Genomic DNA, 16,676 nt, shown 5'->3' with positions numbered 1-16,676 from the left:
CGTCGTCCTCTACATTTGTAGGTTTCTACAACAGGTAGTTGCTGTCCATTTGAAACTTAGATTCATTCAGATCTATGACTGTTGTTATAGTAGAAGTCAGTTTTCTGGATGTTCTTCATTTACAGAAACAGCGAAGGCACATTAACTTTTAAACACAAGTCTGTAACAGTTATAATAGGAATTACTAAATACTTCTAGTTTTACTAACTGTCATAAAATAGAGATGATTCTTCTCCATGCACGAACAAAGCTTTAAGCGCTACGGAAGACTAACTGTATTTTGCAAGAATGATGTTCCAGGTCTCGTGCTGTCCTATGAAGTACTCCATCTACCGTTAATTGACCTTATTCTGATGCCCATGATTACGCAGTATTGCTTGACATCGCAATTTACACTGTAACAAGTTCAGTTAAAGACGGCGATGTCAATCGTAGACTGGAGATCTTGACAAACTTCCCACAAGCCCTCCGATATAGTTGACGTCAGCTTCCAAGGCTACGTTTAAGTAGACCAAAAGCACAACAGTTCACTGGAACTGTGTCGGAGAATTTGGTAGATATATGGTCGAATGAGATTGCGTTGTTATTCCAGTTTCTTCGGCCAGCTTTATCATGAAAACTGTCTTTGATTATTCTATGTGGTTGGAAGCTTGTGAACTTTTGGCTGATGGGCCTTCGTCAACTGCAAATCCTTATTTATTGCTTTGTTAATAGTAGAAAAGAAATCGTTCCATCTTCATTGAAATGGCTGTTTGTGTCGGAGTGCTTTCTTTGTTAACCATAACCTTTTCTTTGCGGATGAAGGTGTTACTCCAGTTTGGATTGGGATGTTTTTCAAAGACCTTTTCCGTTCTAAACTTTTTGGGGATGTTTTCCTGCTTACTTGGTGAATACTCAAGGGTTCTTTCTTTGAAATATTGTGTCGTTTTGACTCTACATTATTTAAAAACCTTTATTTATTATAATCCTACCTCGAAGAAGACGATGACTTATACTTCTCCATGGGTTGCTCCAAATATATGACAATTACAAAAAGTATTTCAAAGGTATGCTCTCTGTACATGTCTCCATTCCATTACTCAGTTTATTAAAACATGTTCATTTTCAGCCCAATTGAAGATGCCAAATCCTAGCCACCAGCACCAAGTTTTTTGCATGTTCAAAAATCCATCGAAATTTGGAATTTTGGAATTATTACCATTTTTATTGTAATTAAAGATTATGACAAGTTGCTTTGATTTTTATTGGATTTTTAAAGTATCTAATGCAGATGTTTTAATGTAATATTTAAATTTTGAACGTATAATTTGAATCCACTACCATAACCTTCATTGCATCTTTTTAATTCAGACTGTTTGATGAACAACAGATCGGCCTGTTTTGAGGAAAGATGAGGATATATGGTTAGTGGAAAAACCTGCTCCTGAACTCTCAGCTTCTGGAATATCTACAAAGGGAGATATCCCAAAACTGTTCTTCTATTTAAAATATTGACGAATGCAGCATTAAAAACACGTCAACTTTAATGGTGCAGTTGCAGACAGAGTCGTACTTAAAATTCAAAACCAATGGGAATAAGCAGGAATAACCCCTCAACGAAAAGACAAAGTCAAAGTTCAGATTTTAAGTCATTATGATAGTTACAGAGCACTGGAGAAAAGGAAAGGGTGTAAATCTAATGAGAGAAAAGAAAAATTGTTTGTTGAAGAACTACAAAACTAATTTTTCGTTGCACGCCAAGATGCTCAGAATATATTAGAAACTGACTGATTCCGAAATCAGGAACAGAAAAAAGAAAATGTCGAATTTCTGAAAGCTTTACAAAATCAAAAGAAGATATCTTTAAGATCAGAAGACGAAACAATTAACAAGAAAAAAGAAAAAAATGACGAAAGAGAATTCTTATTTGATGATAAAAAGGTCTGAAGAACAAAGAAAGCAAATTCGTGCAGCCATTCTATAGTGTGACGTTTACGTTATTATTAGGCTCATTGATATTAAATATTGATTACAGAAAATATGATTTTTGTACATGCATTAGTATTTTGGTTATATATATACATATAGTAAATAGTGAACTATTTGAAATTATCCCTTTTCTAGTCAAGGCTTTAAGTGATCTTTCAGACTTCAAACATGACTATGGTCACTTAGAATGATCAATGTAATGAGAAAATGCCCAGGAAGCATGTATTTTTTAACTTTGAAATTTTCGGAGCACCCTATTCTCCAGTCACCGTAGCGGCATTACATTATTGAATGGTTGGGAATTCACTGTGAACTAAATATAAATAGATTTTCATAAACTCAAAGGTGCTTGAAATCTTACAGTTCAGATGAATACTTTACTTTTGTTTATTCTCGATCGTATTTACAGTCAGCAGTATAAATTAAGATGTTTCTTCTTTTACACTTTCGTTTTGATTTCATTACTCCCTTAAGGAGTAATTTAACATCTTTATGAAATATTTTAGTAAAACTTACTCCTTAGTGGATACGTACACGGTGGAAATTATGTAAGTCTACATTTTAACATACAAAAAAAAATTGGTTTTGGATGCTCGTGGATACTACTCAATTGCTATCTGCAGTAGCCATCCGTAATTTTGATCTGATAGACTAAAAAGAAGGCATGTAGTAAAAAGCACCCCGACACTTTTTGGACTGCTATTGTCTGACGAATAGTGGGATTTTACCGTCATTTTTTATAACGCATTTACTGACCCAAAGTGTAGAGTACGTCATGTTTTTTTTTGCGATAAGGGGAGTTAAATGTGGACCCCCAGATCTACAGTTCGGTGCGCTAAACAACGGTCACGCTCAGACTATAATAAAAGTAAAAGCAGAAGTTGAAACTTTATTGAATGGACGGCAATGCCTGTTGTAGAAACACAAGTGTAGAGGACGACGTTTCTCAAGTTTCTGCCTTTCGTCTTCAAGCGGAAGACTTTTGAAACGTCGTCCTCTGCATTTGTGTTTCTACAACAGGCAGTTGCCGTCCATTCAACAAAGTGTCATCATAAATACTCTGCTTAAACAATCTATCAAAGAAAAATAGAAATTCTTGTATTAATTACTTTATGACTGTCATTTATTTGTCTTTTAATTTCAGAAAGTTGGTAACAAATCATATTGTCTAGTAAATGTAAATGAAAAGATGTTACATATGCAATGACAGCAAAGAAACTCGGTGTCTTGATCTGTATTTTTTGCATGTGTTAATAAACTGTTATATATATAAACAAACATAAATTGAAATAGCAGGTAAATAAACAATACCACGAAGTTAAGATCTACTCTTACGGAACAAAAAAGTACATATGGAACTTTCACGTGACCTCTTTAGTCCTACTTTTGTTTGTGGAAAACATGCACACATAGAGAGCTTATTTTATAATTGAAGTTCTAAGTTGCTTCAGAAAATGTGATGTCAAAAAGGGTTCAGCTTAAAGTGACCTTGAGTTATTAAACTTTGGCAATCTTTGGATCAGCGAACTTTCCAGAACTCTTCTTTTGATAAAATGTCCAGCTATATGTATTATTTTGGTTAATTCTCAGTGGGTTTATTATCAAGATTTCTCACGTGTAGAAAAGCAGCATTATTTGTTAGACCATTTTTTATGTCCTGTGAGTCTTCTATTTAAATTCCTGTTCGTTCCACCAACATAAACTTTATCGCAGGCTAGGCAGGGGACTATATAGACAACCTGCTTTTTATCTTGAGGTGTAGACTTGTTCAAGGATAACTAATTTTTAATGGTTTTGGGACATTTATAAATAACTTTGAAATTATTGTTATTTAGATATTTCTTCATAGCCATAATGCTAGAATTGCAGTTAATACTTAGTATTTTATTTTTATTTTCACATAGAGATTGCTAGTTGTTATTGCTAAAAAAATATTTTTTTGCTTTTTGATGGGCATCTTTGATCAAACCTATAGGATACTGTAACCGTTCGAAAATTCCATAAATTTCATCAAGGTCGTATGGTGGCATATCCTATAAGCTCTTTAAAACATTGATGCTCTAATTGATGTTTGAACCGTTTTATGGTGGTACGAGAAAAGTTAACATAGTTTAGTTTGCACCAGAACGGAATATTCCATCATTTTAAAACATAAAGAAATCGTCCTTCATTTTGTTTTCTGATGCTTCAGTAAGACATAACAATGAGTTTTAAAATTTTTATGTTTTAAATTTGACGATTGTTTAAAGAATATGAACTCGGATTAAGCAACATATCTCACAAAATGACCAGCTAAGAATAGAAGTTTGAAGAATGCAATCGTTCTTCAACTCATATCGATGACAGAGGTGGGCGCACAACAAAGCTTTATATGGCCTTAAGTACAGATAACACAGGCCTGCGATGGCTTATATGGCCTTAAGTACAAAGATGGCTTAGCACTGGTTTTAGATACACACACACCTTTATATTCTATAATTTCGGCCTTGGTGTATGTTTAGTTGCTTTAATGTGAACTAAATTGTTTTTACAGCTCACAACACAAAACTTGAGTGCTACATTTAGCTGGGAAACTGAATAACTTCAAGCTCTCGTTGATAATATAAGCAAAAACAGAATGTTTGTATATTCTAAGCTCTACACTAAATAATTTTCCACACCTACGACAGTATGAGTTATGCTGTTCTGGATTGTTAGTTATGTAGGGCACCATATATGGTGGACTTTGGAGATAAATCTTGATCAACAACATTAAAGAAAATAAAACAAGGATGAAAAACTGTTTTTTGGTTTGAATTTCGCGCAAAGCTACACGAGGGCTAGCAGTGATAGTCAGGCCGTTAGTGAACTCCACCCAACGCCAACTCTTGGGTTACTCTTTCACTAACGAATAGTGGAATTGATCGTCACATTATAACGTCCCCACGACTGAAAGGGCGAGCATGTTATATGACATGGATTTGAATCCGCGATCCTCAGATTGCGAGTCGAGCGCATTTACCATCAGGTCACGCCAGGCCCTGGATGAAATAATAAAATGTGTTTCAAGAGTTAAGATGAAAGAAAGGGCATAAACTCTGAACTTCCTTTAGAAAATTATATATTCAAATATTAAATCTTAGACTTAATAAATTCGATATTATCTATTAAAGTGTAAAACAATACCTCTTTGAAAAAATGTCAGTATTTCCTTCATTTAAAAAATATAATGTATATTAATACAACTAAAAGCCTATTACTTTAGAAAATATATTTTTATTTCCTTAACTTGCGAAAATAAATTGTAATTATTTCTGAAAAAAGAAAGAAACACATTACTATTTTTATAAGTCACAAAGTTTTTAGTTTGTCTGAAATAACTAAAATATGCTTCAAAACCACGATCCTCTTCAACTCACTAATGAAAATTAGTACCTTATGTGATCTTACTGTATTTGGCCCGGAATGGCCAGGTGGTTAAGGCGCTCGACTCGCAATCTGAGGGTCGCGGGTTCGAATCCCCGTCACACCAAACATGCTCGCCCTTTCAGCCGTGGGGGCGTTATAAGTCACGGTCAATCCCACTATTCGTTGGTAAAAGAGTAGCCCAAGAGTTGGCGGTGGGTGTTGATGACTAGCTGCCTTCCCTCTAGTCTTACACTGCTAAATTAGGGACGGCTAGCGCAGATAGCCCTCGTGTAGCTTTGCGCGAAATTCAAAACAAACAAACAAACAAAACAAACTACGACAGAAAGGTTTCAGTTCTCTACATAAAGTACATTTTTGCTAACAATAAGGTCTGCAAGCTGACCTGGAAATCCAGCTAGGTAAAGATAGAAATAAAGTTCTCGTGACTAATGTTTTTATATTACTTTTTGGCTTTCATGCCAGTTAAAAATAAGCTAATGTTTATGTGTACAAGTTCATTAATTACCCAGTAGGTACTCTCTTCAACATTCCTTGGGAGAAAACGTGTTCTTTGCTGCAGATTAATTGATCCTTAACTTGTTTAAATCTAGGCTGTGGACACCTGGTCTTTGCTATGACTCTATACTGTACACATCTAAGTCATAGACTTTGCACAGGAACATTTCACACTTCTCCAGTTGAGCAGAATCCATTGAACCTTCAATCCACATCCAATGTGAGCAATTGTCTTTGCAGAGTGCCGCAAAACATCTCTGTTAAAGTACCCTACTTGGTATTGTATTTTAATTCCTCCATGGACTATGCTTTTTTCCAAAAAGATGGCCTACTATTTTATCTCTTAGTAACGTATTCAGGTATTGTTTACAGAATTTGCTCTCTTTCTTAAGACTATTAACATGTCTAATGGATGAGCTTCCGACCATGCATGGTTAATATTCGTACCTGAAGTTCACCACTGAGTCACCGTAAGAAATTGGATACACGTGACTGGATGTTCCAACTTCTCTTTACAAACACCATTTGAGATACTCATCCTCTGTTCCTATTGCTCCAGATGGCTCTAAATCATGTGGCTCGTCTGACTCTCTCATGGCTTTTTGTGACGCACTTGTTGATTCTGTGTTACATTCAACATCTCTTGCCTTATTTTTTATCATTCGGTTTATTATTTACTCTTTTTTCCTTTTTATAATTTCCCTGTTTTAGAATATTTTCACGTTTTACTTTGTTTTATACCTATTCATAATAAGTTTACGGACTTCTAACGCTAATATCTGGGGTTCTATTCCGCTCTAAAATTAAAAATTATGCTTATCTCATTTTGCACAAATGGCCTTTACTTCCTTGCGTTATGAAATATTAAACAAGCCTGTTAACTTATAATTTTTCTCTCTTTTGTTAAACATAACTTTGTTTATTTCTTCTGTTCACTCAAAAACTTTTATTCTGATATCTGATCATCATACTGATTCTGTTGTAATCAAAATCTTAGTAATCTGATATTATTTATCATGTAACATATGTTTATTTCTGTGTAATATATATATATTCTGAATGGATGATTTATTGATTTATTGTTTAAATAATAGAAACCTAAACTTTTCGTATTAAACCAAACGGAATGAAACCAAACACCACTACGTAGGTCCCGGATGATATTGGTCCCTCCCCCACGATTATAGTTTTAGTAACTTCAGTAATCTTTATCTATTCCTACACTAACCGAAGATGAAGCGAAACGATTTCATATAGATTTTGAATACAAATGTTTTGGACCAGCTAAACGTTTAATCAATTTAAAAAATTTCGCCCTTTGTGTTTTTAATCTAATACAATATTAAATATTTTAACAATGAAAACATTACTCAAATATTAAATGATTTAGCGAGACAATTATGAGGTTTACAGATAATGTTTTCAAAAAGTTGTAGAATAATGATTTTTCAAACTTCATATATAGTGGATTTTACTTATGTTGGTTCATTTATGTATAACTTTCATGCAAAGGATATGATAAGAACCTACAACCATAATATAATGTTCTCGAAAAAAGATAAATTACTTTACTAATAGATAAAAGAACAGGTTGTATATAACAAAAGTTCGTGAACTTAAAATAAACTCAAATTATATTTCATTAGTCAAGTTTTCTGTCTTTATATAGATCAAACATTTGCAACAAAAGTAAATCAATTTTGTATAATGTTATATATAAACACTATAAGACTCGTTAGTAATTACTAACTAAGCACTCAATCACTGTACATAGTTATATTCTGGGTAAATCAATTATTTACTGTGGGGTGTCTATCGTTCATCGCAGGTAGATCCTAGCTACTGCTATGTTATTAAAGTATAAATTCATTTTCATTCATCTAATAGAAACAGTTTGGGTTAAAATCATTTTGGCGTTCTAAGAACAACTTTCTTACCGTATATATTGAGTAAACCTCTTCTTTCCATTCTCATATTGGAAATATTTTACTTGGTAGGCTATACTTGATAGAAACGTATTTCAATCTCAAGGTGAAAGCAAAGATGTAGCTCAAGAATAAAGTACAAAATAAATCCATGTGTGAAAACATAAATGTTCTAATTTGCTCTAAATTTGTTTTGATTGCATTAATTACAGTGTACATTAATACATAATTTTACGGATACATTTGTTTAAATAGTTATATACCAATCGTATGATAATTATTCGTAACACGACATTTTAATCCCATGTATCTTGTGCGAAAGTCTAAACATCTGCCCAAAATGGAGTACTAATAACTTTTACATTTTTTTGTTTGTTTACTTTATAAACCCAAGCTACACTCGGCCGTTTTGGAGAAACTAGAATTAAACTATAGCTCTGAATATAAAGCTTGTTTTTTTTTAATTACGTTGTAATTTGTAAGTCAATGAAAAGGAAAAAAGAATGTGAGATAACACAACTGATGTACATTCTAACGCAGTAGTATTTGTAGAAGGACTACAGCAAGTGTGTTCATCGATTCACTGTTCATATATAATAACACTACAAGTAAACGTAACATTTTAATTATTGTCGAAGGATATGCATAATATACACATAACCAGAAAGGTTGAATTTACTAACTTTAATCGCTAGAGTATGTAGTAAGCTTAAAAACGTATGGAAGCTCGATTTTTGTTAGAAAATGATACCAATCACTCCTCAGATCATTTTATGCAAACAAGTCATCTGATGATTCACCGTGTAATATGATGTGCAACTGATTGGGCATTTTAGTCTATGCTTATTTGTTAATTGTCTTTTTATATCTTTACAGTTCACATCATCATAACGTATAGTCACTACAAACATCAAGGGCAGTTGAACTGAAATTGCACTCTTAAAATCAAATTGTTTATAAGATCCTGAGGTAGCCTCAACCATTCCTGTGAAAGATCTGCAACAAGAACATCTTTAGTAGAATCATGTATCAAGAACATCTTTAGTAGAATCATGTATCAAGAACATTATAGAAGGATCATGTATCAAGAACATCTTTAGAAGGACTATGTATCAAGAACACTTTAGTAAAATCGTATAACAAGAACATCTTTAGTAGGATCATGTATCAAGAACATCTTTAGAAGGACTATGTATCAAGAACATTTTAGTAAAATCGTATAACAAGAACATCTTTAGTAGGATCATGTATCAAGAACATCTTTAGTAGAATCGTATAACAAGAACATCTTTAAAAGGATCATGTATCAAGAACATCTTTATTAGAATCGTTTAACAAGAACATCTTTAAAAGGATCATGTACCAAGAACTTCTTTAGTAGAATCGTTTAGCAAGAACATCTTTAGTAGGATCATGTTTCAAGAATATCATTATTAGAATCGTGTAACAAGAACATCTTCAGTAGAATCATGTATCAAGAACATCTTTAGTAAAATCGTGTAACAAAAATATCTTTAAAAGGATCATGTATCAAGAACATCTTTATTAGAATCGTTTAACAAGAACATCTTCAGTAGATTCATGTACGAAGAACATCTTTAGTAGATTCATGTATCAAGAACATCTTTATTGGAATCGTGTATCAAGAAAATCTTTAGAAAGACCATGTATCAATAACATATTTTGTAGGATTATGTTTCAATAACATCATTATTAGTATCGTGTAGCAAGAACATCTTCAGTAGAATCATGTATCAAAACATCTTTAAAAGAATCGTGCAACAAGAACATCTTAGAAGGATCATGTATCAAGAATATCTTTAGTGGGATTATGTATCGAGAACATCTTTAGTTGGATCATGTATTAAGAACATCTTTAGAAAGATCATGTATTAAGGATATATTTAGTAGGATTATGTATCGAGAACATCTTTAGTTGGATCATGTGTAACGGAATTATTATTATATTTTTATTCTAATATCAACGTTTGTTTAGATTAAGTTTATATTTAGAAACGTACATAACGTATACTTTGATATACGGAAACATCTGTGCAAGAACTCAGCTAACAGATGTTTCCGTATATCAAAGCTATCTTCAAGTTTTGTACAACGAAAAACCTTTTCAAATAGCGTATACTGTTAAATATGTATTGAGAAACTCCCGCCTATTCTCTAAAGTTGTAGAAGATTCTCGAGTGTAAGAATCAACAATATATGTGTGTGTACGTAAACACCAGTGTATCTTTGTATTGTTAAGTAAACTGAATTTACGAGAAACTCTCCACACGCCTATAAATATAACCAACGCGACGCGTCTAAAAACAGTATCTTCTATTTGGTTGCTGTAATTAGTGTGCTATAAACTTCGTAAGCTATAACTGTAATTAACACTTATTAATCGGGAACTTCAGATATATTGACCAAGAACGTTTATAAATTTCGAACATTTCAAACCATTTAACTTCATGGTACCATTTTACAGGAAAAAATTAAAAGATAATTCTTCTATTGATTTGTTTTTTATTGATCATTGGACATTGAAACACTTCAACAAGACTTATTCCTGACCAAACCATCATATACATCGTGTTCCTGGGATGGATCTGATTTCAGAATATTTCCAAGTGAGAATAAGTCTATTACCTAGCCGCAGGCTTAAGCGTGACTCTTGTAAAAAAACAAAACATTTCCTCACATGTGGTTGGTCTAGTGAATGTACCCTTAGCATCACTGCAGGCGAAATTTACGTTGTTACAAGAAGAATGTTCCTCACCGGACCCCCCCCCCCCCCCAGTGGCACAGCGGTATGTCTCCGGACTTACACTACTAGAAAACTGGTTTCGAAACCCGTGTTGCACAGATAGCTCTTTGTGCAGCTTTGAGCTTAACAAACAAACCGTACCAGACGTCTGACGTCTGTTACATAGGTCAGTCTTATGAAACATCCAGCTGTGGTTGCAAACGTTTGATTCCGTTTAGAAGCAGTTATCAACATAGAAAGAAATGGTTTTCTACAAGTGTTGTGGATATTAATCTATCTCGTCCACGTGTCTGGGAAACTTTGCCATTGGATTAGGAGACGTTCCACATTCTGCTAACAACGCCTTGAGATAATTGTAGTAAATTCGCAACACCCTTCCATGGTGATCAGGCTTCTATTCCATATCTAAGTATCTTTTAAGTAGTCTAATCATGGGCCCTGAACAATATGAAACGCCACCAAAAACTTAATGCGATTTTCTTCAAAGTGACAAATGAGTCAAGAATGTATGAGATCTATACTTTGTTTAGGCTAATGATCAATCATTTGCAATTTGGATCACATGGCGTATTTGCAGAGCAATGAACTAAGGGGGGATCATTGGCTTTATTTGTTTGCCTTGTCATAGCTATAGTACTGAAAATTCTGGTGATATTTTAATTTTATTGTGTTGAATACATGTAAATATATGTCCAACAAAACTTAATTTGGTAATTATGACGTTATTTACATGCAAGGTACTCTGAAGTAAAGTGTTAGTTTATTCACAATATGTGACAATTAAACGTCAATAAAACCACTTCGTATTTTTAGAACATGACATAGATAATATCGAGAACATCTGTAATATACTGTTCTTTAATAGGTTCTAGATTTGTTAAGTATTACTTTTGAAAAATATACACTAATATAAGTTTTAAAATAATTACAAACCTACTATGACAGTTTAAGAAACATATTTAGCAAGCAGAGTCAGAAGATTAGCTACAGTTGTGCGGATACTAATGGCTGGAGACGGCTTGAATGGGTAATGAAGAAAAACTTTAATATAAGTTTAACATAACAGCAAATGTACAACGTTTCGACAAGGTTTTGTTCCTCGTCATCGAAGTTGTGCGGATAGTTCTTTTTTATGATACTCCAGTTGATAATTTTCATTATCTAACACTCTTCTAAAAATCTTTAACCATAAGTTGCCCAATTACTTACATACCGTTCAATTCTGTTGGGGTCACTATATTGCATCATATTGACTAGTTTTATATTCTTGTCAATCATAACGATCAATGACAAGAACTAACCAGAAAATATAATGAAATCGCTCAATTTCTATGTAAAATACATAGGAGCTTTGAGTAAAAGATATTATGAGCAACTCTACTATTTACGGCATTTTTCTTTAATTAGTTTGCAAAGTACATGTTACTAGGGGTCCTGTAACGAGCAAGGACCAACAATACATTTGGTGTGTAAAGAGCTTATGAACATATAGGGTCTAAACTCCATCGGTAATTGTAAGGTTAACGTTGAAATGTCGAAAATAAAAACAACTATAATGTGAAGAATCGAGATTGTTTATGGATAGAGAGTAAAACAAGTAAGCTGACATTTTCACACACTTTATAGCTGTTAGTGTTTTACACAAACATATGTGTAAATTATTGACAATCTACATGTAGACTACTTTATAGCTGTTAGTGTTTTACACAAACATATGTGTAAAGTATTGACAATCTACATGTAGACTACTTTATACCTGTTAGTGTTTTACACAAGCATATGTGTAAAGTATTGACAATCTACATGTAGACTACTTTATAGCTGTTAGTGTTTTACACAAACATATGTGTAAAGTATTGACAATCTACACGTAGACTACTTTATACCTGTTAGTGTTTTACACAAACATATGTGTAAAGTATTGACAATCTACATGTAGACTACTTTATAGTTGTTAGTGTTTTACACAAATATATGTGTAAAGTATTGACAGTCTATATGTAGACTACTTTATAGCTGTTAGTGTTTTATACAAACATATGTGCAAAGTATTGACAATCTACATGTAGACTACTTTATAGCTGTTAGTGTTTCACACAAACATATGTATAAAGTATTGACAATCTACATGTAGACTACTTTATAGCTGTTAGTGTTTTATACAAACATATGTGCAAAGTATTGACAATCTACATGTAGACTACTTTATAGCTGTTAGTGTTTCACACAAACATATGTATAAAGTATTGATAATCTGCATATTTAGATTTACTGGTGTTTAACACAAACTAAGTAACGCTAATCAGTTCAAGAAAATCCATCGTATGTCTTACAGTAATAATTTGTTTTTTTCTTATTGATACACCACTCAGAACAGAAAATTGATAAAACCATTTCTAATACTACCAACTGAACTAACAACAGTTTAAAATGTAACATGCTTGCATCTTTAAATGACTTAATAAATAAAACCACGATTCGTAAGAGCCATATTTTGAAGCTTATATGTCTATATTTTTGGAATGTAAATAAAATAATAATGTATTACTATTATAAATGAAAAGAAAGTAATTACACAGATCATGTTTAAGCAGCCCAAATACACAAAACGTCTATTGGAGCTAATTTGCTAGTAGAGTCGAACTTGATTGTTGTAATTCTAGTATATTGTTGAATAGGATTGTTGTAATTCTAGTATATTGTTGAATGAGATTGTTGTAATTCTAGTATATTGTTGAATGGGATTGTTCTAACTCTAATGTTTTGGCATCTTTCCATGAAAATAGTTGTCGTTTTTGAAGCGTGTGTGGAAGCTTGACGTTTGGTTTGTGAGCTTTCGTCGTTTTCTGATCATTATTTATTTAACTTAATATTTTCAAATTGCTTGTACTTATTTATTATCTAAAGCATAGAAAAGTAAAGTCGTATAAAAAGTGCTTTCATAAAGCACAAAATACTTCAATTATTACGTAATTCTACAAACTTGAAGTATTTATTATGAAAAAAACAATTTTTATTTTGTCACTACTTATGCACAAGCTGCTGTCAGATTTCTGCTGTTACTATTTCCACTTATATTCTAATAAATTTTACAAAGTGCTACAGTGAAATATGTTTTCTTTTACAATACATGTTTTGTGTAACATGTCTAAATGCATAAAGTTCGGTATATATGAAACCTGAAAAATACAGAGAAGCAAACCAAACAAAAATTTGGTTTGTTTGTTGTTAAGCGCAAAGCTACACAATGGGCTACCTATGCTGTGCCCATTACGAGTTTTGAAACCAAGTTGTTAGAGTTATAATCCTTCAGACTTACTGCTGAGCCACAGAAAACCAAGATTTCTCGGGTAACATTTGGAAAACCAAAATATGTAAGTCTATTGCTACTCATATGAACACAAACTAATGTGTAACACTTTTCATGAAATGAATATATTAAATGTTTTGAGAATAAACAGTAAGTCACGTGCAAACCACAGCCAATAAAAAGTCGGCAAGAATCAGAATTATAATTGGACATTGTTTTGCGCTTGGTACATAGCATGATGTTAACAAAACCTTATCGCGTTTGGGTAGGGTTTATATCAGCCCTTTCTGACACAAAATACTCGTAGAGTTATATCATAACGACATGTTCAGATCGTTAATTTAGAATTTCCAAAAGGGGATATCCTTTGAACTTAATGTAATGGAAAATAAAAGAGAATGAATCAATCTGGGACTCAAGGAACATGCAGAAAGAGACATTTGGAAAATAAAAGAGTACGAATTAGTCTGAGACTCAAGGAACATGCAGAATAAGACATTTGGAAAATATAAGAGTACGAATTAGTCTGAGAGTCAAGGAACATGCAGAAATAGACATTTGAAAAGAAGAGTGTGAATTACTGTGGAACTCAAAGAACATTCAGAAAGAGACATTTGAAAAATAAAAGTGTATAAATCAATCTGGGACTCGAGAAACATGCAGAAAGAGATATTTGGAAACTATAAGAGTATGAATCAATCTAGTTCTCGAGGAATATACAGAAAGAGATATTTGGAAAATGAAAGAGTATGAACCAGTCTGGGACTCAAGGAACATGCAGAAAGAGACATTTGGAGAATAAAAGAGTTTGAATCAATATGGGACTCAAGGACCATGCAGAAAGAGACATTTGGAAAGTAAAAGAGTTTGAATTAATATGGGACTCAAGGAATATGCAGAAAGAGACATTTGGAAAATAAAAGAGTATGAATCAGTCTGGGACTCAAGGAACATGCAGAGAGAGACATTTGGAAAATAACAGAGAATGAATTAATCTGAAACTCAAGGAACATGCAGAAAGAGATATTTGGAAAATAAAAGAGTATGAATCAGTCTGGGACTCAAGGAACATGCAAAAAGAAACATTTGGGAAAAAGAGTATATGAATCAGTCTGGGACTCAAGGAATATACAGAAAGAGACATTTGGAAAATAAAATAGTTTGAATCAATATGGGACTCAACGAACATGCAGAAAGAAACATTTGGAAAATAAAAGTGTGTGAATCAATCTAGGACTCAAGGGACATACAGAGAGAGACATTTCGAAAGTAAAAGAGTGTGAATTAATATGGGACTCAAGGGACATATGACATTTAACAATTTGTACCTCAGCAGTGGTGAACAAAGTTGGAGTCTTCTAGCAAGTGAGAATCCACGATCACATGTGTCAGTGGAAAAATACTTCCACTTTTTCCAGTCAACTGTATGCCATATAATTAAGAACGATCTCTGTCTAGAAAAATAGTCACGTGTACACAAGCTGCTTCACAGCAGATTCGTTCAACCGTTGTTACGTCGCGTATCTCAAACAGCTGGAGAAAGAAATTAAAACCGTCACTTTCTCACTCTATATGTATAACTGAAAGCCAGCAGGGAAGAGTGGTGTGCTTTAGACATGACAGCTTTGCGGCAGAGTCTTAGCAATGCAAACTGCTCTGCAGAACTACTATAAAGATACACGGACATCAGATAAAGCGTGATCAGGCGTTGTAACATGGGCTGTAGCGACGTTGGTGAAGATCCAAGACATTTTTAATATAACGTACCCAACTCCTGTAAATCATTGAGAGATTAAAAACCCCCACTGATCCTACATAAGTGTACAAAACTAAACAGCGGTAGTGACAGAGTGAATACATTTTATGCAAATTAGCCTATAATGTATTCCTTGTCTCATAAGGAGAGTGATCTAGCAGTTAGCGTACCAGGCTGTATATCGGAAGGTCAAAGGCTCGAGCCTGCGATATACAGCTGAACAGGTTTGATACTTTCACTGCATTATAAAAGTGAAAGTCACTCACGTATGAAGTTAGGAGTAGCAGTGTAGGAGGTGGATGGGGCTAATTTGTTGTTCTTCCTCTTATCAGCAGTTCTAACTGAGGGTCAGCTATGGTTGAACCTTGGGTTCTCTAACCTGGGACATTTAGTCCATTTATCGCATAAAGTACCGTTTAGGTTGAAAATACCAAATACTTGATAAAACAAATTCAACAACTAATTATTAAAGTTGCTTTATCTGGTTCTGAGCACGTGTGATTGTAAAGATGACAGTTATTTATCTTTAATTGCTATCACTTTGTGAGAAACAGAAGAACAAATCATAACGTTGCAAACTTCTATGCACATTGAGATAAGTTGAACCTGAATGCCTTAAATTTACATATACAAAATTATAATATATTTTTTTAAAGAGGAGCCAGACCAAACACAAAAAAAGTCAAACACAAGATGACACTGATTATGATTAGATGTACATAATCAAGTTACTTAACTTTGACATTATTTTGCTGAGGTATATCGCACGCACTCTTCCTTAGAAGTAAACCATAATTTAATAAGTTTCATCTGTTCTATTCAGGTTTGTTTGTTTGTTTGGAATCAAGCACAAAGCTACACAATATGCTGTGCTATAGCAAATACAAAATCATTTATTGTTATTATAAATTAACCTACCTTGATATCTTTTTTTAAGACAATCATTTTGTTACATAATCAATACAAGTACAATAAACTGTCCTTAATAGAACGCCCCCCAGTGGCACAGCGGTATGTCTGCGGACTTACAACGCTAGAATTCGGGTTTCG

General features: G+C 33.2%; 1 protein-coding gene across 1 annotated transcript in view; it reads right to left on the bottom strand.

Moving 5' to 3' along the window:
• The window catches only part of LOC106478191 (glycine receptor subunit alpha-2-like), a 40,910-nt gene that overhangs the window by 23,366 nt on the left and 868 nt on the right, over window positions 1-16,676 (bottom strand). The gene's annotated exons all lie outside the window — the stretch shown is intronic.

This window comes from Limulus polyphemus, unplaced genomic scaffold, assembly GCF_000517525.1.
Source record: "Limulus polyphemus unplaced genomic scaffold, Limulus_polyphemus-2.1.2 Scaffold188, whole genome shotgun sequence".
Taxonomy (NCBI): Eukaryota; Metazoa; Arthropoda; class Merostomata; order Xiphosura; family Limulidae; genus Limulus; species Limulus polyphemus.
The sequence above is the reverse complement of the archived record's forward strand: the minus strand, read 5'-3'. Positions and strand labels throughout refer to the sequence as shown.